General features: G+C 42.9%; 1 protein-coding gene across 4 annotated transcripts in view; it reads right to left on the bottom strand.

The window, feature by feature from the left end:
• PGCKA1 (PDCD10 and GCKIII kinases associated 1) overlaps positions 1 to 23,820 on the bottom strand; it is a 135,703-nt gene that overhangs the window by 22,916 nt on the left and 88,967 nt on the right. For 2 of the 4 annotated variants that reach the window (XM_011751399.3, XM_071093752.1), the window contains exon 2: positions 9,109 to 9,157. The gene's annotated coding sequence lies outside the window, so the exon portion shown is untranslated. Of the gene's footprint in view, positions 1 to 8,599; positions 8,898 to 9,108; positions 9,158 to 12,956; positions 13,139 to 23,820 lie in introns of those variants that run through there. The other 2 variants (XM_071093753.1, XM_071093754.1) reach the window with 2 other exon arrangements.

Below are 23,820 nucleotides of genomic sequence, written 5' to 3' on the forward strand. Positions count from 1 at the left end.
TGAGGGTGGCATGTCTGGGTTGAAATTGGTGTATCTCAGTGACAGGTGGCCCTGAACCCTCTGGAATCACACTAGAAGGGCTGCCTCTCTAGCCTTTACCAAGGCTGGCCTCGCCAGCTCTTGCACCTGAGAGGTGCTTCCACTGTAGGAATGCTGAGGAACAGGCCAGGGCCTGGTCCCGGGACTATTTTGCCGCTGGATTCACAGGATCTTTGATATCCATGTTGAATGTGGAAACACATTCAACGTGGTTTTTTTGTTGTTGTTATTACAACATAGTGATAATATCACTCCTTTTTTCCCTCCTGTGGTCTTTACAATAGCATATCACAGTCATTTTCATGGATTGAAAAACATTTCATGTGGCCCTTTCCTCTATTCAGGATCTGATACTATTTTTTTCCCCTCTCTAATAACTAGCCTACTATCCTTAAGATAGGTGTGTGACAAATGCTCACAGCTGTGTGCAGCATCACTGACTTCACAATGGCTCCACTGGGTCTTAGTGTGAACCAGGCACTGTGCTAGGTTCTGGGGATACAATGGCACCCAGGTGCTCCTTGGGAGAGCACATAGTCGTGTGTGTGTGCGTGCGTGTGTGTGTGAGAGAGAGACAGAGACAGAGAGAGAGATCGATCAATCCTGGTGAAGCCAGATGGCATTTAGATGAACATTCAGGAAGACTGATCACACCACACCAGGAGTTCAGCAGAGTGGTTAAGCGAGTGACTTAGGATCAGAGTAGTCAACAATTCCACTTCCATCGCTCACTAGCTTTGTGACTTCTAGGCAAGTTTCTTCCCCTCTGTGAGTTTCAGTGGCCTAATCTGCAAAATGCGAATGATGATAGTTACAGTTTATGAGGATTGTTCTGAACATTAAGTGAAATAAGGATGCATAGTGCTTGCTATAATGTCTGGCATACAGCCAGTACTTAATCACAAAAATCAGTTAACCACCGAGGGTTTACTATGTGCCAAGGACTGTTTTGGGGACTTTCATCTTTCATGTATTAACTCATTTCAACTTTAAAACAACACTTTAAGGTGGGAACCAGTATTTCACAGATAACTAAATGGGAGGTTATATACCTTGCTTGCCCAAGGTTGTAAAAGTTGAAAGTAGGATAGTGAAGGTATTATTAAAGTTGTTGTTGTTTTTATTACTATAATATTTCTAGCATCCATTCTAGTAAGTTTTTCATTTATTTTATTTTTTTGAGTCCGCTGGATTACGCAAGAAGCAGTTTGTGCTCCAGTAGCTTTTGCAAGAGAGAACTGGATTCTCTAGATTTGGGCTGAATTTTATAGGTGCAGTTGCATCAATTCACCAGCAGATGGCAGGATATAGCGGTTATTTTACTCATCTCAAGAGAAGGACTTGGTACAAGAAAGGTCTCAGGACCAGGCGCCGTGGCTCACAACTGTAATCCCAGCATTTTGGAAGGCCAAGGCTGGCGGATCACTTGAGGTCATGAGTTCTAGAGCAGCCTGGCCAACATGGTGGAACCCTATCTCTACTAAAAATGCACATATTAAGCTGGGTGTGGTGGTGCACCTGTAGTCCCAACTACTTGGGAGGCTGAGGCAGGAGAATTGCTTGAACTTGGGAGGCGGAGGTTGCAGTGAGCCAAGATTGTGCCATTGCACTCCAGCCTGGCCAACAGAGCAAGGCTCTGTCTCAAAAATAATAATAATAACAAAAAGCCTCACAAGAATTATGGGCTGGCATGGTGGCTCATGACTATAATCCCAGCATTTTGGGAGGCCAAGGTGGGTTGGTCACTTGAGATCGGGAGTTCGAGTCCAGCCTAGCCAACATGGTGAAACCTTGTCTCTTCTGAAAATACAAAAATTAGTCACGTGTGGTGGTATGCGCCTGTAATCCCAGCTACTCAGGAAGCTGAGGCGAGAGAATTGCTTGAACCCAGGAGTTGGAGGTGGCAGTGAGCCAAGATTGGGCCACTGCACTCCAGCCTGGGTGATAGAGTAAGACTATGTCTCAAAAAGCAAAAAACGAAACAAAAAAAGAACAAAAAAAGAAACAAGAATTATGGCCCAAGTAGCGTGGGTACTTTGCTATGTGGCAAGGTTACAGAGTAGGTGATGTGGTGTTTTAGATGGTTACGGTATTAGTCAGGGTTCTCCAGAGGGACAGAACTAATAGGATAGATATATATGTAAAGGGGAGTTTGTTAAGTATGAACTCACATGATCACAAGGTCCCACAATAGCCCATCTGCAAACTGAGAAGCAGGGAGAGCCAGTCCAAGTCCCAAAACTGAAGAACTTGGAGTCTGATGTTCAAGGGCAGGAAGCATCCAGCACAGGAGAGAGACGTAGGCTGGGAGGCTAGGCTAGTCTCGCCTTTTCATGTTTTTCTCCGTGCTTTATATTCGCGGTCAGCTGATTAGCTGGTGCCCACCCAGATTGAGGGTGGGTCTGCCTTCCCCAGTCCACTGACTCAAATGTTAATCTCCTTTGGCAACACCTTCACACACACACACCCAGGAACAATATTTTGCATCCTTCAATCCCATCAAGTTGACACTCAATATTAACCATCACAGTTACTGTCACCTTTAAGCCTGATGAGGCCAGGGCTTTCTCTAGCACTGGCTGGACATGGGGTTTATTCTGGTCTGGCCAAGCAATGGTGGGGTCAAAAGGCTCCCGAAATTCTACAGAGGCCTCTTCACACAATGACTGCACATCACAACTCCATCTGGGTTGGTCTCTGCCCACTGTACATTTGGACAGTAACTCTGTGAAAAAGCCTGGGGGAGGAAGGTGTCCATGGAGCCCAGGGGGTCCAGTTCCTTCCCCCAGGTTAGATCTGGTGCTGCTCCTCCTCCGTGGCTGACCTTGCCCTTCTCCCAGATCCAGGGGCTGCCCGTGGTATAAGCCAATCTCAGAGCACCCCCTTCTACATGAGGGTACATGGTCATGAGCTGGGAGGGAAAGGTAAGCCACAAAATAAATACGGCCCCATGCGAAGGTTTTGTGGGGAGAAGCCCATTGTTTGTTATCTAAAATTAACTCAGAATATCATGGGTGAAAAGGTAACATTTGCGTGAATGACTAGAATGAAACAGAAGGCACACGGAGATGTCAAGTTCTGCCAGTAGCTTGTGGTCATCCTCTCCACACTCCCCAGCCTCCCAGATCCTCCTATACCCTCGTGGGGACAGTTTAAGGAAAAAGTTTGAGAAGCTACGTCCCTATTCTCTGGACTGTAAATTCCTGGAAGTAGGCTCCTGTTTGGAGTAGACAAGATGTAGTTCATTAATGAATAAAGACTAGCGTGTGTGTGTGTGTGTGTGTGTGTGTGTGTGTGTGTGTGTGTGTGTGTGTGTGTGTATGTACGGGGTGGGTGGAATCCTGTAGACAGATAGGAGCACAGGGCACTGGGTCATGAGGAATCCACCTGGCTCTGAGTGGGGCCTGACAGCCTGTGTTTCTAACAAGCTCAGCATCAATCATTACTAAGGGATCTGCTTAAAAATGTCAGACACTGGGCTGGGCGCAGTGGCTCACACCTATAATCCCAGCACTTTGGGAGGCCGAAGCGGGTGGATCACCTGAGGTCAAGAGTTCGAGTCCAGCCTGGCCGACCTGGTGAAACCCTGTCTCCACTAAAAATACAAAAATTAGCTGGGCATGGTGGCAGACACCTGTAATCACAGCTACTTGGGAGGCTGAGGCAGGAGAATCACTTGAATCCAGGAGGCGGAGGTTGCAGTGAGCCAAGATCGTGCCACTGCATTGCAGCCTGGGTGATAACAGCGAGACTCTGTCTAAAAAAAAAAAAAAAAAAAAAAAAAGAAAAAAGTCAGACACCCCTGGCATCAGTACATGGACACTTTCATTTTTATGGCTGCATTACCAGAAGTACTAGTCAGGGTCCTATGAGGATCACATGACTTAAATATGTGACAGGCCTGGCGATGTATGTCTGGCAAACAGCAGGTTCTTAGGAAATGTTGGCTGCTTGTATGTTCATGGCAATCGTCTGTGAGAATATTGACTTTTTTCCTTTCTTTTTTTTTCTTTGAGACAGGGTCTCACTCTTGTCACCCAGGCTGTAGTGCAGTGGTGCGATCTCGGCTCACTGCAACCTCCGCCTCCCAGGTCCAAGTGATTCTCCTACCTCAGCCTCCTGAATAGCTGGGATTACAGGCGGCTACCACCACGCCCGGCTAAGTTTTGGTATTTTTAGTAGAGATAGGGTTTCACTATGTTGGCCAGGCTGGTCTTGACCTCCTGATCTTAGGTGATCCACCCGTCCTGGCCTCCCAAAGCGCTGGGATTACAGAGGTGAGCCACCGTCCCTGGCTGAGAATATTCTTTAACCATTGGGTGCTAGTTCCTTTTAGACACTGTGTAGAAATGGGCAATGTTTTGACCAAATCTTCCCTGGAATCACGTGGGAACTGAGGTGTGTCTCCATCACAGGGAATGTCTCTGATTTTGCTAAGTAGCCATATCAGGGAGATGGCAGACGTCTGGAAGAAACTTGAAGCATTTGGACAAAGTTAAGTTCCAAAAATGCTGAGGAAGTTTTGGAGGTGGCCATGTGGAGAGGAGTTTATATAACATAGTCTCATAAGGCTGCAAATAGATTTAAAAGGAAGCACAGCTCAGAGCCACCTGCTTGGAATAAACTATTTCAGGGCAATTCCCAGAATCTTACAGTATCCACTGTGGACTGAATTGTGTCTTCCCCTAAATTCACATGTTGAAACCCTAACTCATTGTGAGTGTAATAAGAGATAGGGCTTTCCGGAGGTAATTAAGGTTAAATGAGGTCATCAGGGTGGGGTCCTAACCTAAGAGGATTGGTGGCCTTATGAGAAGAGGAGAGAGAGCACTTCCTCCTGAGCAACCTCAGAAAGATTAGCAAATGCTTGTGAGTGCAAGTGAACGGTGCTGGTGAGTCCAGAGCACACTGAGGAGAGGCTGTGTGAGGACACAGTGGGCAGGCAGCATCTGCAAGCCGGAAAGAACTCTCCCAGGAATCGAATTTGCCAACACCTTGATCTTGGACCTCCTGGCCTCCGGGACTCTGAGAAAATAAAGTTCTTTTGTTTAAGCCACCCAGTCTAGAGTACTTTGTTATGGTAGCCTTAGCAGACTACCCTGATAGGGCCCTGATTTGAAAGAATCTTAGAAGTCATCCCACCCAACTATTTTATTTTATGAATGTGCTTCCGGACTCAAGACTGGAAGCAAGAACTGGTCGGAAGACAAGAAAAAACGCACAATTTGTCCCCTACTTGTAGATGAACCTACGTGTGCAGAGTTGGAACCCAATGTTCCTTTAAAGTAGAGTAAAAATAGGTTTTGCACTTGGAAAGACTGAGCACGGTTTAGAGGCCTTAAACACCCCCTACCAGGGATAAGACACTCTGCTAATTGCTAAGACACTGAGAGGTAGAAGATCTCTGCTGTTTGTTAAATGACTCACCAACTATTCAGGCAACAGGTATTTCCTGAGCACCTATTATGTATCAAGCACCGAACTTGATTCCAGGGATGTAGAAAGAGTTTACTGTCCAGGAAAGGAGACAGGTATATAGATGGATGACTAATACAGTGCCATAAGTACTAGATTCAAATATGTCATATAATATGCTATCTAGGACAAGGAGCTCCAGAGTAACCGTAGGAAGATTAGAAAAGGCTTGTGGACAAAGATGGGCAGATAGTGGTTCTGGTAGATTCCAGAGCACATTCCAGGAGAAAAATGTGCACTCCCACTGCCTTGTTCTCCAACAGCATCATCTCTTTCATACCTGGATTACTAACTGCAACATCACCTTACTATCACCTATACCTGCTAGTATCTCTGGCTAATATATTTGCCACAAAGGAGTCATGATCTTTTTAGGCCATGAATCTGGATCATTATCACTTCCCCTGCCTAAAATTGTTCAGAGGTATCTCATGCTGTTAGGATATTTAGTAGCATGCAATAATGAAGATGATTAAAATATCAAATGTACATAGTCCTACTTACGTACCTGGTGTTGATCGATATGCTTTACATATACACTTGCTTCTCATTATTTGTGGAGTCTATATTAGTGAATTCACTGACTTACTAACATTAATTTCAATACTCATGGTGCTTATGTGGCTGTTCCTGGGTATGTGCAGAATGGCAAAATATTTTGAGTCATTAGACGCTTATGTTTCTAGCTGAGCTCAAATAAGATGGCACTGTGCCATACTGTAAATGGTGTCTTCTCATGGCCCCATTGTTTGCATTTTGTGTTTTTTGTTGGTGATGTCACTGTTAAAAATGGCCCCAGGCATAGTGCTGATGTGTTGTCTAGTGGTCCTAGGTGCAAGAACACTGTGATATGTCTTACAGAGAAAACGTGTGTGTTAGACAAGCTTTGTTCAGAAATGAGTCATAGTGCTGTTAGCCCTGAGTTCAATGTTAATGAATTAACAATACATATGCAAATAAAGTGCTTTAACAACTGAAACACACATAAAACAAGGTTATATATTGATCGGTTGATGAAAATATTGTGACCAGAGGCTTGTAGGAACCTAACCTCATATTTCCCTTGAGAGCAATGGTGCAGTGTTCACTAACTCCTTGTTTGAAGTGACTTTAGAGAACATAACTCCAGTGAATTATGATTATCGACTACAGTAACTCACTTAAAATTAATAAGAAACTTATACAATAATAGATGAAGTCTTTTCTATCACATACACAGCTTTCTGGTGCATTGTTCCCCCTTTCTTTCCCTGGCCACATTGGCCTTCTTTCAAGTCTTTAAAGTTGATGTTTTGTTCCTGATCTCAAGGACCTTGTCATAGACTATTTCCTTTGCCTTCTCACCCCACCCCATCTAAACCAGCCAGTTTAAAACCCTGTTATTCCACCTCATGTCACCTTTCACTTTACATTCCTAGCGCAACTTACAGTTTTATTTCATTCATTTTTTGACGTCTTTCCTGCCTTCTCAACTATTCAACTCATGAGGGCGGAGCCAGCAAGTCGCCTGCAAGTCTTAACTCTGCTTGTTTGCTCTCAGGCAGAGGAGGATGAGCATATGAGGAGGATTGGGAAAAATGCTCAGAGAGGGAGGGGGCAATCAGGCTTTATTATCAAGAAGCAGGAGAGGAGAGAGTCTTCCATCAAACAGTGTCAGATGCCTCAGAGATAAGGAAAGGATGGAACAGTGCACCTGAATTTCATATCAAGGAGGGTGTTAGTGGGAAATGCAGGAAGGTTGTAGAACGGTGGAGGTGCATGCTGGGGTGCAGCAGGTTGAGGAATGCATGGGGCATATGAAAAGGAGGAGACAGAATTCTTATGGAGCTTGGCTGGGATGGAAAAGATGAAGGGAACAGTCACAGTGGACAAGGATATAGGATTATAGGACGGTTTTGTAGCAGGTGAAAGGTAAATACATTTTCTAAGCCAAGGAGGAAAAAGATAGTTGAAAGAGATTGAGAATAGTAGAAAGAATGGGGGGAAAAACTAGGATCAAGTCAAGATCACTAGTGAAGAAATACAACTTAGAAAGATGTAGAGATATACACTTTTCCCTTGGAGCCTAGAGGGAAAGAGGCAAGGGTGATTTTAAGTGGAGACATTTCTAGATGCAGGGTGGGAAGCTGGAGGACTGTAAGCTGTGAGTTTCTTGATGTAGAGGGCAAGGTGTCTGCTGGAAGGACTAGATGTGAAAGCTCAAAGTGACAAGGTTTGGAATGGTGTGTGGTGGAAGGGAAGAGCAACCACTGAAAGGCAGCTGAGCAGTGCTGAGGGTTGGCCTCAGCTGGCCACCAAAAAATCTGAGTGATGCCAGTGCATGTAGTTCTGGCATTCTTTCCCTCTCCCAGCAGTGCCCAGCAATCCAGGTAAAGGCCCATAGAATGTGGGTTACTACCCTCGTCCCAGGTTGAGGTATAAGGCAACGGGATTTGGGTCTCGAGAGTGCTGGCAAGCATGGTTGAAGCAATGGACCTGGAGCCTGCACTAAATGGGTAGGGCTGTGTGGCCAAGAGGTTAGCTAAGGAAGAAGAAAGAGTCCTGTGTGTGAGGATCCTAATGAGGTTGGGGGAACAAAAGCAAGACCGGTGACCTGGCATCCTTAAGCATGAGGAATTTGGAGCCATAAGAGATGGTGGCATTGGTACATTAGTGTCTACAATGAAGGACATGGTCCAGGATGTGGCCATGGAAAGTGAAATGTAGTGGAAGTGAGGATGACTAGAGTGCAGAAAGTCAGAAGGGCTTTGGGCCTATGGTATTGAATGATCTGGAGCAGCTGGGAAGTCCCCAGATGATGGCAACAAGTAGGGAAAAGGACAGAATAGGCCAATGGCATGAACCTCAAAGGAAGATAAGGTTTGCAGATCGGAGGCCGCTTGACCATCTAGAATTTGCAAAGGGGAACAAGAATAATCCATGCACCACTTTCAGGAGACACAGAGTGAGGGGACCAGGCTGGTTCCACTGGAGTGAAATATATAGAAGATTATATTACAAGTTCGGCTAAAGATGGAAATGGTCAAGGGCTTGGGAGGGAGACTCAGAGAGAAATAAAGAGAAGGAAGGTCTGTATTCACAGTACCTGGGTCCTAAACAGGAGAGTATACTGGAATCATCTTGAGGGCCAGTCATTATCCCGGAGCCTCTGATTTAGTGGGTCTGAGATGGGGCTTGAGAAACTGAATTTCTAGCAAGTTCCCAGGTGAGGCTGATGCCATAGGTCCTGGGAGCACATGCTGAGAGACACTGTTCTGAGGCATGGACATTAACTGGAGAGGCTTGAAACTGCCTGGAGATGGGGGGATAGATTAACTGGAAATCTTTCAGTGTAGAGACTTTGTTGAACCACGCATTATCATACTCGTTTTAGAATTGCATCTCTGAAAAACAAACATAAAAAGGAAACAGCAATTCTACTCGAACCTGAGTGAGCCAGAAAGAAAGAGACTATGGGGACTGCTCTGTCTACTGGCTTTAAGGTTTTAGGTATTAAAAACTGTAGCAGAAGACCAAATGATAGAAAATTTAATGGAAAGGGAAGAGAATAGATTTTCCCACCAAAGCATGGAAAGATAAAATAAAATAGCTTACCTGTGTGGAGATTGTCTGTTAGGTTTCTCTCGAAGTTTAACTTCTCTTCCTACAACAACAAAAAAGTTGAACATTGAGATCTGTGGGTTGCCTCCTTTTTACAGCCAGATAGTATTGTGAGTGTGACTGAAGGAAGCGTTTCCTAAAGGGCACTGGGCAGTAATGTGGGGAAGGAGTTCCTGGCTTGGAACAGTTTGCCCAGGAAGGCAAGGGGTTTCACATTTATCAGGCTGGGGTTTGCAGCCCAGCTCCTGACACTCAGCAATCAACTCACAGTTAACCACAATTTCAGTATGTAAAATAATATTACAGTGAGATTTAAATGGAACATCATATAAACTGTTGATCACACACTAGAAATGTTGGAGTTGTCCAATAACCGAAAGCCACCTACTATGGACTGAATGTCTGTGTCCCTGCAAATTCATATGTTGAAATTAATCCCCAGTGTGATGGTATTAGGAGGCGCCGCCCTCTGGGGATAATATTAGTGCCATTATAAAAGAGATCCCAGAGAGCTGCCTTGCCCTTTCTGCCTTATGAAGTTATAGCGAAAGATGGTTGTCTATGAAGAAGGTCCTCACCAGATGCCAAATCGGCTGGCACCTTGATCTTGAACTTTTCAGCTTCCCCAACTCTGAGAAATTTCTGTTGTTTATAAACCACCCACTTTCTGGTATTTTCTTAAAGCAGTCTGAATGAACTAAAACATTCTAGTTGTTATTACTGTTGATAAACATTACATGACAATGTGCCTCTTCTCTGATGGACAAAGTTTTGACTAAGTGAAAAATCCCACGAAAAACAAAACAACAACAAAAACAAGCAAAGTTTAACGAATAAATGTGTGGTATTTCAATAAAATACACGATTTAGAAAACATCTTTGTTTATGATGTATAGAACTTAAGAAAGTAAAACAAGGGTTCAGATTTTTACCCAATTCTCTGTGATTATTAGAATAATTTACTACATATGGACACATCATTTTCAAGAAAGGCTCTTATTCCACTCCCAAGTAGACTATATATCGAGATAATGAGCTCTGTTTTATGATATTGGAATGGTTTTACATCCTTTCAGTGATTTAATTTTATATTCTTGTCAGCAAAATCTTTTCACTTGGTTATTATTTTTTTAAATTGTTCAATAACTCCTTAAGAGCTAATACATTGCTCAAATGTCACACAATTATTCTATTATTCTTATTTTTTATCATAGTACTCACAATTCAATTTAAATATTACTTGATAAGGAAGACAGGAGAAAGGCAAGTTCATGCCTGCAGGGAGATAACCCTGTAGCAGGGGAGAGCAAGGAGGTGAGAAGAGCTTACAACCAACTACAATATCATTCAGGGTACAAACAATGCCATCAAAAGGACATCAACAAAATCCTGAGGCCACTCAGATAGGGAAGAGAGTGTAACTGGGCGGTTTCAAGAAGCTGACAGCACCTGAGCCAGGCACTGAAACAGACAGGAATCATATCGGATGAACAACTAATAAAGGGGCTGGGTGTGGTGGCTCACACCTATAATCCCAGCACATAGGGGGGTTGAGGCAGGCGGATCGCCTGAGGTCAGGAGTTTGAGACCAGCCTGGCCAAAATGGTAAAACCCCATCTCTACTAAAAATACAACAAATTAACCTGGCATGGTGGCGGACGCCTATAATCCCGGCTACAGAGGAGGCTGAGGCAGGAGAATCGCTTGAACCCCGGGGACAGAGGTAGCAGTGAGCCGAGATGGCACCACTGCACTCTAGCCTGGGCAACAAGAGTGAAACTCTGTCTCAAAACAAAAACAAAAACAAAAACAAAAACAAAAACAAAAACATAAAAAAAGAGAAAAGAAAAAAGAAAAACTAATAGTGACCAGGTGTGTCGGGAGGGTCTTTTAGGCAAGGGGAATGTGACAGAGATGAGGCAGAAAGAATGGAGTATCATTTAGTCAACAAAGAATTTTGAACTCCTACTGTGTGACAAGCCCTATGCTATGTACAGGAAACTGCAGGCTTTAGGTAACAAAAACTGTAGTGAAAGACTGTTAGAAAATTTAATGAAACGTGGAAAGAATAGGGTGGGATGCCAGGTGGTGTGTCCTACAGAATGACAGCCTGATGGGAACAGTAAATATTCTGGATTGCTTGATGTTTAAGGAGGAGACTCAGGGGGAACAAGAATTTCCATGGAGTATTAGGAGTCACTCCAGGGAGTGAGATGTGAAGAGGGAAGAAGGCAGAACCACAGGATTTGAACATCTACATCTATGGGCTGAAGGGTTCTCGGTGAAAGAAACAGACAAGCAGCAGTAGAAAAAGTTTGAGGTACAAGGCTCTACAGTGCCTCAGCTGAAGAGAACAGCTACCAGCCCAACAACATCAAATGCTGTGCAGAGAATCGAGACCATTTTAAAAACTGGATCTTTATCTTGACTTTGATTATACTGTATTCCCTGTAGAACAAATCCAAAATCTACCTCTCGAGCCACACCCGTTGTCTCCTAAGCACCAGACCCATATTTTCCATGTGGGTGATACAGCATTTCTGAAGAGAAGACCTTAGCAGTCAGTTCCTCCACAACCATTTTTGGAAAGATAAAGAAACCAGAGGGCATGAATCTTAGTGACATACCCAGGGCCATGCAAGGAATCGGTGGGGAGGAGTCAGGACTTGTTTCCTGGCCTCCTGTCTCAGAGTGTCCTCTATGAATTGAAAACATCACATAATTCTTGTTTTTGTTTTGAACAAAGTACCCAGCTGTCTGTTAGAAGCTAATCTCAGATGTCTTCACATTTAGTGAGCTGTTACTGAGTGCCTAAGGTGTACCATGTGGAGTGCTAAGCACTGAGAGTACAAAAGGGGAATAGAACACCTTACCATGCAGCTGACTAGGTGGTTGGTAGACAGATCAAAACCAGTGGTAAGTGCTTCCTAGGATACCAACTGGATGTGGCAATTTGGAGTTACAGGTGAGAATCTACTTAGAGTGAGGGTTGGACCCGTTGAGAGGGTAGCATTTAAACTGGAATCTAAAACATGAGATGGAGCCAGCTATGCAATGGAAAGCTCTCATTAAACCACTGCATTGTTAAAAAACCTTAAGTGGTTCTGTATTTCCTACCAAATCTTAAATATCCTCAGCTATGCATTCAAGACCTTCTACAATACGACATCCATGGCCTTCCTAGTGTATCTGGGTAACTCCTCTAGCTACTTTCCATTTCCAGCCAAACTAGACTTTTCATTATTCTTTAATGCCAATGCTTCTGTGTGTTTGCACATATTATTTCCCCCAGTTGACATACCTCCTTATCAATCAATACTTTGCAAAATTCTATTTATCCTTCAAAACTCATTTCACACACTACTTTCTCCAGGAAGACTTAAAAAAATTCCAAAGTAAACATAATTATTCTATTTAAAATATTTCTAAGCCTGGCATGGTGGCTCATGCCTGTAATCCCAGCACTTTGGCCGAGGTGGGTGGATCACCTGAGGTCAGAAGTTCGAGACCAGCCTGACCAACATGGTGAAACCTTGTCTCTACTAAAAGTACAAAAATTAGCTGGGCGTGGTGGCACATGCTTGTAGTCCCAGCTACTTGGGAGACTGAGGAGGAGAATCACTTGAACTGGGAGGCGGAGTTTGCAGTGAGCTAAGACTGCATCACTGCACTCCAGCATGGGTGACAGTGAGACTCCGTCTCTAAATAAATAAATAAATAAATAAATATATATATATTTCTAAAGGATCTTTAAACTCTTTGTATTAGTCCATTTTCATACTGCTATGAATAAATTCTGAGACTGGGTAATTTATAAAGAAAAGGTGGTTTAATGGACTCACCGTTCCACATGGCTGGGGAGGCCTCACAATCATGGCGGATGGTGAAGCAGAAGCAAAGGCACATCTTACATGTCAGGAGGCAGGGCAGTGTGTGCAGGGGAATTGCCCTTTACAAAAACATCAGATCTCATGAGATTTATTTGCCATCATGAGAATACCATGGGAAAAACCCACTCCTATGATTCAATTACCTCCCACTGGGTCCCTCCCACAACACGTGGGGATTATGATAGCTACAATTCAAGATGAGATTTGGGTGGGGACACAACCAAACTATATCACTCTACCAAGGTGGACAGCTCTGATCACTTTCCGCCTTGGATTATAGTATGTAATTCATTTCTACAATGTTCCCTCTATCAGACTATAAACCCTTAGGAGAGAAGGCCATGGTTTCATCAATGTTTATCTGCACATTGTGTCTCCTGGCACAGTGACTTGCATATAGGTGGTACCTTGCATGTTTTTTAAAAATTTGACTTAAAATATCATTGGCAATTTAAAGATGCCTAATACCAATGTATAATATTATAACACAACAATGCTCATATTTTAATGATTCTAAGATGTACATGTATTCATTTACCTTTTAACATATCTGGAATTGGAATGTACCTCACAATCATTGGCATATCATGGTTACATTGGCAGCATTTTCTATCTTTATGTTATATAAGATAATGGTACATGTTACAGTTGATGGCATCTAATATTTAATGAAATGTGGCATTTAATTCTATTTCAGCAATATATTATGCAAAAATTTCACAAACAATACCCTATATTGAACAAGTATCTACTTTGTGCACAATTATACAAAGAAGTCCTTCTAAGATGAAACTAACAATATCCAGGGATAAAGTAAGAATTTTATGAGCTCCAAGAACTATAAAGATCAGGTGTTGAAATAACAATAGCCATGAAACAAGATGCATCAAAGAAGTTCTAATTTTTCCCAGAATGATTTTTTGAAATAATAAATCTTTTCAAAAATAAATATTTTTTGGTATACTGCTGGTGCCTGGAAAATATGTGTTTCCATACATAGAAACAAGTATAAATAACTCATTTGATGGGCTAGCTAGCACTGGCATGACACTGGCTTGTACATGGGGAAGACCTGACGCCTGGTACAGCCAATCAGCACTAAGCATTGTGGGAGTTTGGGAGAAGAAGGAATCCCACTGCAACAAAGCTGCCAGGAAAGGCTTTATAGAAAAATGAGGCCATGAGAGATGGGTAGAAATGAATTAGGCAGAGGCTGGGTGCTGTGGCTCACGCCTGTAATCCCAGCAATTTGGGAGGCCGAGGCAGGTGGATCACAAGGTCAGGAGATCGAGACCATCCCGGCTAATACAGTGAAACCCCATCTCTACTAAAAAGACAAAAGATTAGCCGGGTGTGGTGGTGGGCGCCTGTAGTCCTAGCTACTTGGGAGGCTGAGGCAGGAGAATGGTGTGAACCCAGGAGGTGGAGCTTGGAGTGAGCGGAGATCGTGCCACTGCACTCCAGCTGAGCAACAGAGCGAGACTCTGTTGTTACAAGATGGATATGGTATATGTGGCCAGGTTATTGGGGCCCTTGAAAGTAGGTCCAGAAGACCAAATATGATGTGATTGGCAAACAAATTATGTTCTGAAGTGGCAAATGACAGGATGAAAGCAATATATTAGAAAGCATGACCTACCAGTAGTAAGCAGAGAAAATGAAAAGGGTTGGGCACAGAAAGACTTGCTAAGAGTTTACCCTTTGAATTTAATGATGAGATGAAAAGAGCCTGGCATGTGGTGGCATCAAAGGGAATCCAGAGGAAGGAGCAAATTTGAAAGTTATTTTTTACAAGATTTCTTGGATTTTTGAATTAATTTCTACCGCCTCTGGTTTCTCTTAGCTCATTGGTTTATATGTTTATTACACATAGTATTATACAAGAGTTACGTAGCCTCACTAGCTCTTATGCATAAAATGACAATGATAATAGTACCTTTTTCAGACAGTAGTTAGGATTAAGTGAAAGAACACAGTAAGGTATGGAACACAGTAGTTGGTACAAAGTAATTTCAACAGTGTTAGCTGTTTCTTGATTCATCACTGTTATTGTCATCATCCCCATCCTCCTCCTCATTACCTATTAGTTTTCAGTTTTTCTCCCTGCCACTACAATGGAAGCTCCTTGAATCTAAGGATCAGATCTCATTATCTTTATTTCTTCAAAAAGAAATACAAAGCAGGACTTCTGTAAATATGTACTATATTTTAAGGGAAAAAAATTCCAGATTTCCATGGAAGAAGGAATTTGTATGACAAAAGAAGGAATTATTAGAATTATCCATAGTTTTGGAGGCTGACAGAATGGAAGAGCGGTGGTTCCATAAACGAGACAGTTGGCAGGAGGACAATATGCAGAGCTTCAGAGATCCTGAAGTCAGCAGTTAACCTACTGAGCTGAAACGATGATGACGATGAATGGGGGGATGACAACAGAAAGGTGGTGGACGGGACAAATGCGTCCAACTACCTCCCATTGAAACAAAGGCAGAAACCCAAAGGGAGAGCAATAGAGGAGGTAAAAACAGAAAGCGAAGTCACTGACCTCATAAATCAGCACTCTGGAAAACAAAGGATTAGCCCAATTTAGATGGTAGAATCCTTAAAGTCCCAAGGAAAGTAAGAGTGAATTATGAAGGACTAAAATAAGAATAGTTTGGAAGGTTTTTAAGAAGAAGTCAGGTTACCAAATCGCTTCCTGCACTCCTTAGAGTGGTTTCTACTTTCCATCTCAGCCAAAGAATACAGGTTGAGTGTCGGGAAAGGGTGAAACGGGGTTTCTGGACTGGAAACAACAGTAGAGGACACAGTGGAGGGCAGGGGTTTCATACCAAAACCAGAAGGATTAAGTGAACATGTGCACAGGGAATGTTGGGGACTGCAGCCTGCTCCCCTCCTTGGTTCTGTGAGAATGCCCGGCAGCTGCCCTCTAGTTGTCCTCCAGACATCCAACAAAAGTCTCTACCATAAAGATAGAGATTAAAACCAAGCAACCTGGCCAGGTGCGGTGGCTCATGCCTGTAATCCCAGCACTTTGGGAGGCCGAGGCGGGTGGCTCACCTGAGGTCAGGGGTTTGAGACCAGCCAGACCAACATGGAGAAACCCCATCTCTACTGAAAATACAAAAATTGGCCAGGTGTGGTGGCACATGCCTATAATTCCAGCCACTTGGGAAGCTGAGGCAGGAGAATCACTTGAACCCAGGAGGCAGAGGTTGCGCCCCTGAGATTGCACCATCGCACTCCAGCCTAGGGAACAAGAGCAAAACTCCATCTCAAAAAAACAAAAACAAAAAAACAAAAAACAAAAAACAACCAAGCCACCAACAAAAAGCACTTGGAGGAAACAAAGAATAGAAAAAAGAAAACCCCAAACAACAAACAAAAAACCAACCCCCAAACCAGACCCCAAACCACTGACAATAACATCCTCATCGTGTTACTTGTTCCCCCACACGCAAAGCTATGTTTTTTTTTTTTAATCAGAGAACAAAGAGAAGCTCCTTGAAATTAAAACAAGACAGCAAAAACAACTATTTAAATAGAGAATCTAGAAGAAAAAGGTGAAGAAATCTCACATAAATTAGCAAAATAGATAAAGTCATTTAAAATTGAATAAAAAAGATAAAAGAAAAATTAGAAGACCAATCAGGAGGTCCAGTATCCAAATAATAGGAGTTGCAGGAAGAGAGAACAAACAAAAGAAGGGAAGGAATTTATCTCAAAATAATTTGAGAAAATTTTACATAATTGAAGGACATGAGTTTCTGGATTGAAAGGACTCAGCCATTGCCCCATATAATGTTTTAAAAAAGAATCAAAACTAAGATACATCACTGAGATATTTCCGAAGTAGGATAAAAGTGAAGATCCAGTAGCCTTCCAGGAAAAAAACAAAAACAAACCCAATGATATACGAAGAGCTTGGCATCAGCATGATCCTGGACTTCTTAAACATACATACCCACAAATAATTCTAAATCTGGCCAAACTACCAATTCAGTGAGAGGGTAGGATAAAGACATTTTCAGATGTGAAAGGTCTCAAAACATTTATCATCCATATATCTTTTCTCAGGCTATGAGAAGCTACTGGAAGATACAAAAACAAGCGAGGGAGTAAACCAGGAGGCAATGATGAGGGATAGAGAAAATAGGGCATTAAACACAGAAGAGAGGCAAAAGTATTACCAAGGATGACGGTGATGGGAGATCCCAGAATGCCTCCAGTATGTACAAGAGAGGGCACAGCCTGTTCAGATTGGAGAAGCTAAGAAGGCTCTGGTGGCCTTCTTTTAAGAGATGAAATGGACGGAATAACTAAAGTGTCCCAAAGGGAAAGACTTATATAACATGGAAATAATTTGAGGCTGAATCAGTGCTAGGTATACAGAACATTCAGTAAATGAGAAACAAGCCCTTTGCTACCTCCAGAAAAATGCTGTACAGCAAAGGAAATATAATGGCAATCCACTCTCTGGTTCAGCTTTCAATAGTATTTACATAGTTATAAAATTCCTCTAACCCAAATTAAAGGTGGGGGGGTTCAGTGGAGAATGGTGGCATTCCTTATGTATGGTGGGGCTGGAGGTGGTAGCTTCTTCCACTGTGGAAGATGATGCCTATTACTGGAAAAAACCCTACCAAAGAAATTGTAATAGAAGTGTGCATTTAGAGAGAAAGAGGCAAATACCAAAACAATCACTTAAAAGAGCGATTTCATTTGAGAAAAGAAAAATGTGCTTACAGGTGAGCAGACTGGGCTTGACCTGGAGATTTGGGGACCAGTCTAGTCGTAAGAGAAAGTCACGAGAAAGAGTGAATTAGATGATAGCAAGCAGTAGCAATCTGGCTTCTGACAGAGCCAGCTCACATCCATTTATTCAACTTACATTGATTATTAAACATCTAGTGCTGTGGGCCAGACCATATGCTAGTAGGGATCACAGCCCAGATAAATAAGACATTAAGCTTGTAATTTAGCGGGGTGGGCGCACCTAAACAATTAGATTCAATGATTTAATAAAGATTCTAGGCAAAACACCATGAAAATGGAGTGGGGGTGGTGTCCTACAATCAATCTTTCCGAATATTCTGGAGCTGCACAGTCAAAATGTTAAACACTAACCACATATGGCTACTTAAATTACTTAAAATTAAATACATTAAAATTTCAGCTCCTTGGTTACACTAACGAGCCATACTTCAAAGGCTCAAAAGCCACATGTGGCTAGTGGCTACTGTATTGTACAGTATAGACACAGAACATGTTCCTCATCACAGAAAGTTCTATTGGATAGTGCTTCTTACACGTTCTTAAAGGGTGTTTTTTACAGCATATTCAAGTACAACATTAAACTCCTGAAGGATAACATTCCATGGTCTGTTAGCATATAGATTCTTGCTTGATATTTATCCAGGTAACTTATCTGTACGTGGAATGGAATTTTTACTTTGTAGAATGTTAGTTTTCATCCTACATGAACTAGGAGGGGTATTTCTTCTCCTGATACTGTTTGACCACCCACAGGTGTTGGGGACAAATGCTGCTGGTGACCAAAAGTCGGTCTTTGGGAAGGCACTTTTGCATAGTGGTGCAGGATAAATGCACCTGGTAGCAATAATTTAAGTATGCCCTTAGAATGACCCTGTATAATGTGTATTCTGAGCTAGGGAATCCAGGAGTGACCAACTCAGAGATTCCTTTCTTATCTATGATAAACATCTGAGACCCGGCCTGTCCCATGGAAGATGTGCTGCACAGGGGATTGAGGCCTGAGTTTTGGGTTAAACAAAGGTTGCCAGGTGGAGGGTATTAAGGGGATGGTAAGTGAAAATACCGTATAGAGTGCATGCAGTTTGCAAGTTGCCTAGTCCGCTACCACTGGGCACTGTGGTTATGTTGTCCAGCTTGCCCCCACTGGACTCTCCCCTGTAAGTAGGCCCCAAATAAGCCCCATGTCTCATTTGCTGGCTCTAGATGTCTTTTTTCGACCTCTTGAACCTGGTGCCTTCCCTATTGACGTTAATAGGAGTTGAGCACAAATGGAAAAGAGGGGTGAGCTCTAGAGCCAGAAACTCCTGAATTTGAATCGGCTCCACTACTTACAAGCTGTGTGGCCTTGAGAAAATGTGTCAGCCTCTCTGAGGTTCCTTTGTTCCTTCACATGAGGTGTACACACAATGCATGAATCAGGGTAAGCCGGTGTCAGAAGCACAAAAGTGGCCGCGGCCTTGTGGCTAATTGTTAATATGCAGCATTTGATGAGTAGGCTGGTAGGGCAGGGCCCCTAAGAGGGGCTGGTAGAGGGCAGAGAGAGCAGACTCTCCTCCCCGCTCATTTCTGCTCATCATCACCCTGTTAAAGGGTCTATCATTGCCCCAAGACTTAAGTACCTCTAACAGGAAGACTTTCTGTGCAAAGGGAAAGATAAGGGAAAAGGGCACCAGCATTTACTGAAAACCAGGACATGCCAGACCCACTTGTGGGTGCTTTAGATTGTTCTATAAGTCCTCCCAACAACGTTGTGGGGAGTTAAAGCATGGGAGGAAGGGAAGGGTTGTGGGTTGTGGAAAAGGAAGCATGCTGGGAGATAAATCCACTAGGATGGGCTGGGGTTAGGTGGGGAGAGGCCGTGAATACCATGCCAAATGCCTGACTCTGAGAGATTTCGGTTCATGATAATAACTGGTGGGAACATGCTGGACTCATTGGTGGGGAAGAACGGTCAAGGTGGGCTCAGCCAGCCTCGGACTTCTCTGCAGACAGGTGTTTTATACTTCAGAGTTTACACCCAGAGTGGACAGGCTATTTGTGTTACCTTCTTTAACTTCCATGAAAGGAAAAAGTTTTGTTTTTTTCCAAGTGGAGTTAAATTCTAAATATAATAAGCCTGAGTTGGCTCTAACACTGGTTGCAAGAATTAACTTTTCCTTGTAATCTGTAAACGCAGTCAGGTTTGTTTTCCATTTTTCTTTGATGGGTTTCCCCCACTCCCACCCCCACCTCTACATGGGGCCAATATCTGAACAGAAAGCAAAGAGCTCAAGCTGGGCTCCTTTTTCTGAACAAGCTTTGCAAGCTTTGCAACATCTTCCTTGGATACGATTCAGCTGGGGGCCTTCCCTGTATCCCAAGAGGAATTCCTGTGTCCTTACACAGGGGCTCTTTGTTGTCAGAGGTTATGAGAAGTTAACCACGACTTTGCACAAGGAAATATCTTTTCATTGTGTGAAGTAACGATCAAAGAGGAATGTAATTTAAACCAAGGAAACAAAACCGTGATTTATATCTAGAATCTCCACAGAAAAAAGAAAAATCCTAGTTACTTCACTAAAGCACAATCATCTGCGGGAGAGAATGTAAGATTCACTCGTTTATCGATTAACGTTAAAGTTTAGTCCTTAGTTTATGCCAAATTCTACAAAAACTTTCTTTTTGCACTTGCTCTGCTCAGATCTGGTCTTTTCCAAATGCTTAAAGACCTCTGTTCATTAAACATGTTGTATACATTTGCATATACATAATGTGATTTATACACAACATACATTAAAACATAGGTAATTATGCACGCATGCGCAAATACATATAACCACACAAAACTTGGAAAAAGAGCGGAAAAAAGGTCAACCATAATCAGAGCAACTGAACCGTGTGTGTGTGCAAATTTTTTCAAGGGTTTATGTCCATCTGCATACAAATTCTACGCAAAATACGAACAACTTCGTGTCCCACTTCTTTTTCTTGTGTGGTTTTTAATTTTTATTTTTTTCACATTTAGTAACAGTAAGGTGTAGTATCTTATAAAATATATAGAAGAGAGGCTTTTGAATGTTCTCATGATAAAGAAATGATAAATGCGTGAGGTGATACATACGCTAAATACCCTGTTTTGATCATTATACAACATGTTCACTTTTTTTCACTTGGCATCATGTCTCTGGCCTTTTCCATGACTATACATAATGTTCATAATAATTGTTTTAAATTCTTGCAATTATTCCAAGAGTGACTGTCATGCCAAACCCCCATTAATTCCAGTGAGGATGGCAGCAGGTCCGAGAAGCTGAAGAAGAGACCTGGAACCAGGGAATGCAACACAGGATTTGTTTTTATTTTTATTTTTATTTATTTATTTTTTTGAGCAGGAGTCTCGCTCTGCTGCCCAGGCTGGAGTGCAGTGGCTGGATCTCAGCTCACTGCAAGCTCCGCCTCCCGGGTTCACACCATTCTCCTGCCTCAGCCTCCTGAGTAGCATGTGCCACCTCGCCCGGCTAGTTTTTTGTATTTTTTTTTTTTTTTTTTTTAGTAGAGACGGGGTTTCACCGTGTTAGCCAGGATGGTCTTGATCTCCTGACCTCGTGATCCACCTGCCTCGGCCTCCCAAAGTGCTGGGATTACAGGCTTGAGCCACCGCACCCGGCCCTATTTTTATTTTTATTTTGAGATGGAGTCTTGCTTTGTCGCCCAGGCCGGAGTGCAGTGGAGCAATCTCAGCTCAATGCAACCTCTGCCTCCCAGGTTCAAGTAATTCTCCTGCTTCAGTCTCCCGAGTAGCTGGGATTACAGGCGTGCGCCACCACGTCTGGCTAATTTTTGTATTTTTATTAGAGACAGGGTTTCGCCATGTTGGCCAGGCTGGCCTCGAACTTCTGACCTCAGGTGATTCGCCCACCTTGGCCTCCCAAAGTGCTGGGATTACAGGTGTGAGCCACTGCACCTGGCTGCCACAGGGTTTAGAGGGGAACTTACATATTGGGACAGACCAGTGGCAGCAGGCTGAATAGGAGAACCACGGGACCAGTGGCAGCAGAACACGATAACCACAGTCACTCATGAGAAGCATGTCATTTATATAGCATTTTGCATGCAACATCCTCCCTTTAACAGCTTCCACTTAACCTTCATTTAACTGAGAAGAAAGGGCCTTAATCCCATGTATGGTCTGTTTTTCACAGGATTGGTTGGGGGCTCAGATGTTTTTCATAGATAAGGAATGAATCTCTGGGTTGGCCACTCCCAGATTCCTTAGCTTGGAACTCCAAACACACATTCAGGTGCGAGTGCTATGTGGGGTCATTCTTAGGGTATGCATAGGTTATCATTGTGACGTGCATCTCCCTTACAGCGATCCCTGACAGTTAATTAAGCATTCTTCTCTAGAGTTTAACATTTTTGGAACTTAACATTTTTGGTAAAATCACCCTCCTTGCAGCTTCCAAGTTCAGTGTCTACAGTGCTGACTATAACAGGCCGTGAGTTTAATGTGTGAGATGATTTTGATTTTCTTTATCTTTCCATTCTTTTCTATTTTTCTGTTGTGAAGTAAAGGTGACCTATGGGACCCGGCAGTTAGAAACTTAAACAGGAGATTAAGTTCCTCCATCACAAACCAGGAAATGCGAATCTACAAGGCATCACTGCTATCAAATTCACACCTCCAGGGAAAGTGGCAGGAAAGTCCGTCCAGCAATAACCTGTCCCAGGCAGAAACCCTCCTTTTCCAAACAGCTAAAGACCCCACCTGGCAGACTCCAGGAAATCAGAGCCAAATTCTCAACTCCTATGAAGTTCGTCATGTTCTCTCTCTTTGCAGCACAAGTTCTTCCCAGGTGGAGATGGCAAGGTGTGTCTCTTTTAGCATCAGGGGCCCAAGAATGATGATGACAGTCATTCTGTAAATCTGCAGGTACCCAATGCCCTTTGGATTTTATCTTTTCTAGTTATAAAGTCCTTTTTCTGTCTCAATTGTTTCACACACGTGGCAGAAGAGATTTGTTTCAGATGTATAACTGTCTTGCACATCTATGTTTATTTACCAAGAGCAGGTGAGGGCGGAATGAGGCAGAACGCAGGGCGAAGTCACTGCAGCTGTGGCGCTATCAGTTCACACATGCAGGAGGGCTCAGGGAGGCTATAACCTCAAGACTCTTCACTGGGTCCAGGCCCAGTTGTTACACTCAACAGATTTTCAAAACCAAGATTTGAGGCTCTGTTTCTGATGCATGAGTGTGTGTGTGTGTGTGATGGGGCTGTGGTGGTAATGGTGGTGGTGATGGTGGAAGTGGTGGTGGTGGTGATGACAGTGAAGATGGTGATGGTATCTGACACTTGAGCATTCACTATGTGTTTGATACTTTATACTCACTATCTTGTTCTCTTGCCAGCGACTCTGTGAAATAAGCATTCCAGTGTCCTAACTTCGTTTTACGATAATGGAAATTGGTTTAGCAAGCCTAATTAACTTGCATAAGGTTACACAACTAGTACATGTTGGAGAAAGAATTCAGAGTTTAAGCTTCTTCATTTATTGTATATCATGGAGTCTTCAGTATGGCGGATGCAGGCAACAAAGCCTATCACTGCAGAGCTAGGCAGGGAATGTGAGACGCAGGAGGTTGATTAACTTGGGCTTCCTGTCAATGAGAGGACTCAAATGTAGGCTCCTGACACTATCTCCAAATACATGCCCAGAGCCACACTGACAGGACTGAAGAAAGGTAATGTTCATCATGTATCTTTAAACCTCAGCCTCATTTTTTTTTCTATAACAAATCACTTGCTGTTCCTTATGTTATTTCTAGACTAGGAAAATTCTACCACTTTTATGCATGTGTGTAATATTGCAAATTTGTACATGTAAGCATTTAAAATATTCTTCAATTTTTATACTGCTGCTTTGTCATTATTTTACTACTTTAACACACTGACAGCCTCAAACGCAAGCACAAAGAGTCATCCAGGCCTCTTTTCAACCTCTGAGACACCTTGCTGATGTTCTAGTTGTTTTAGAAAAGCCAGATTCTATGTACACCAT

This window comes from Macaca nemestrina, chromosome 3 (assembly GCF_043159975.1).
Source record: "Macaca nemestrina isolate mMacNem1 chromosome 3, mMacNem.hap1, whole genome shotgun sequence".
NCBI classification, from domain to species: domain Eukaryota; kingdom Metazoa; phylum Chordata; class Mammalia; order Primates; family Cercopithecidae; genus Macaca; species Macaca nemestrina.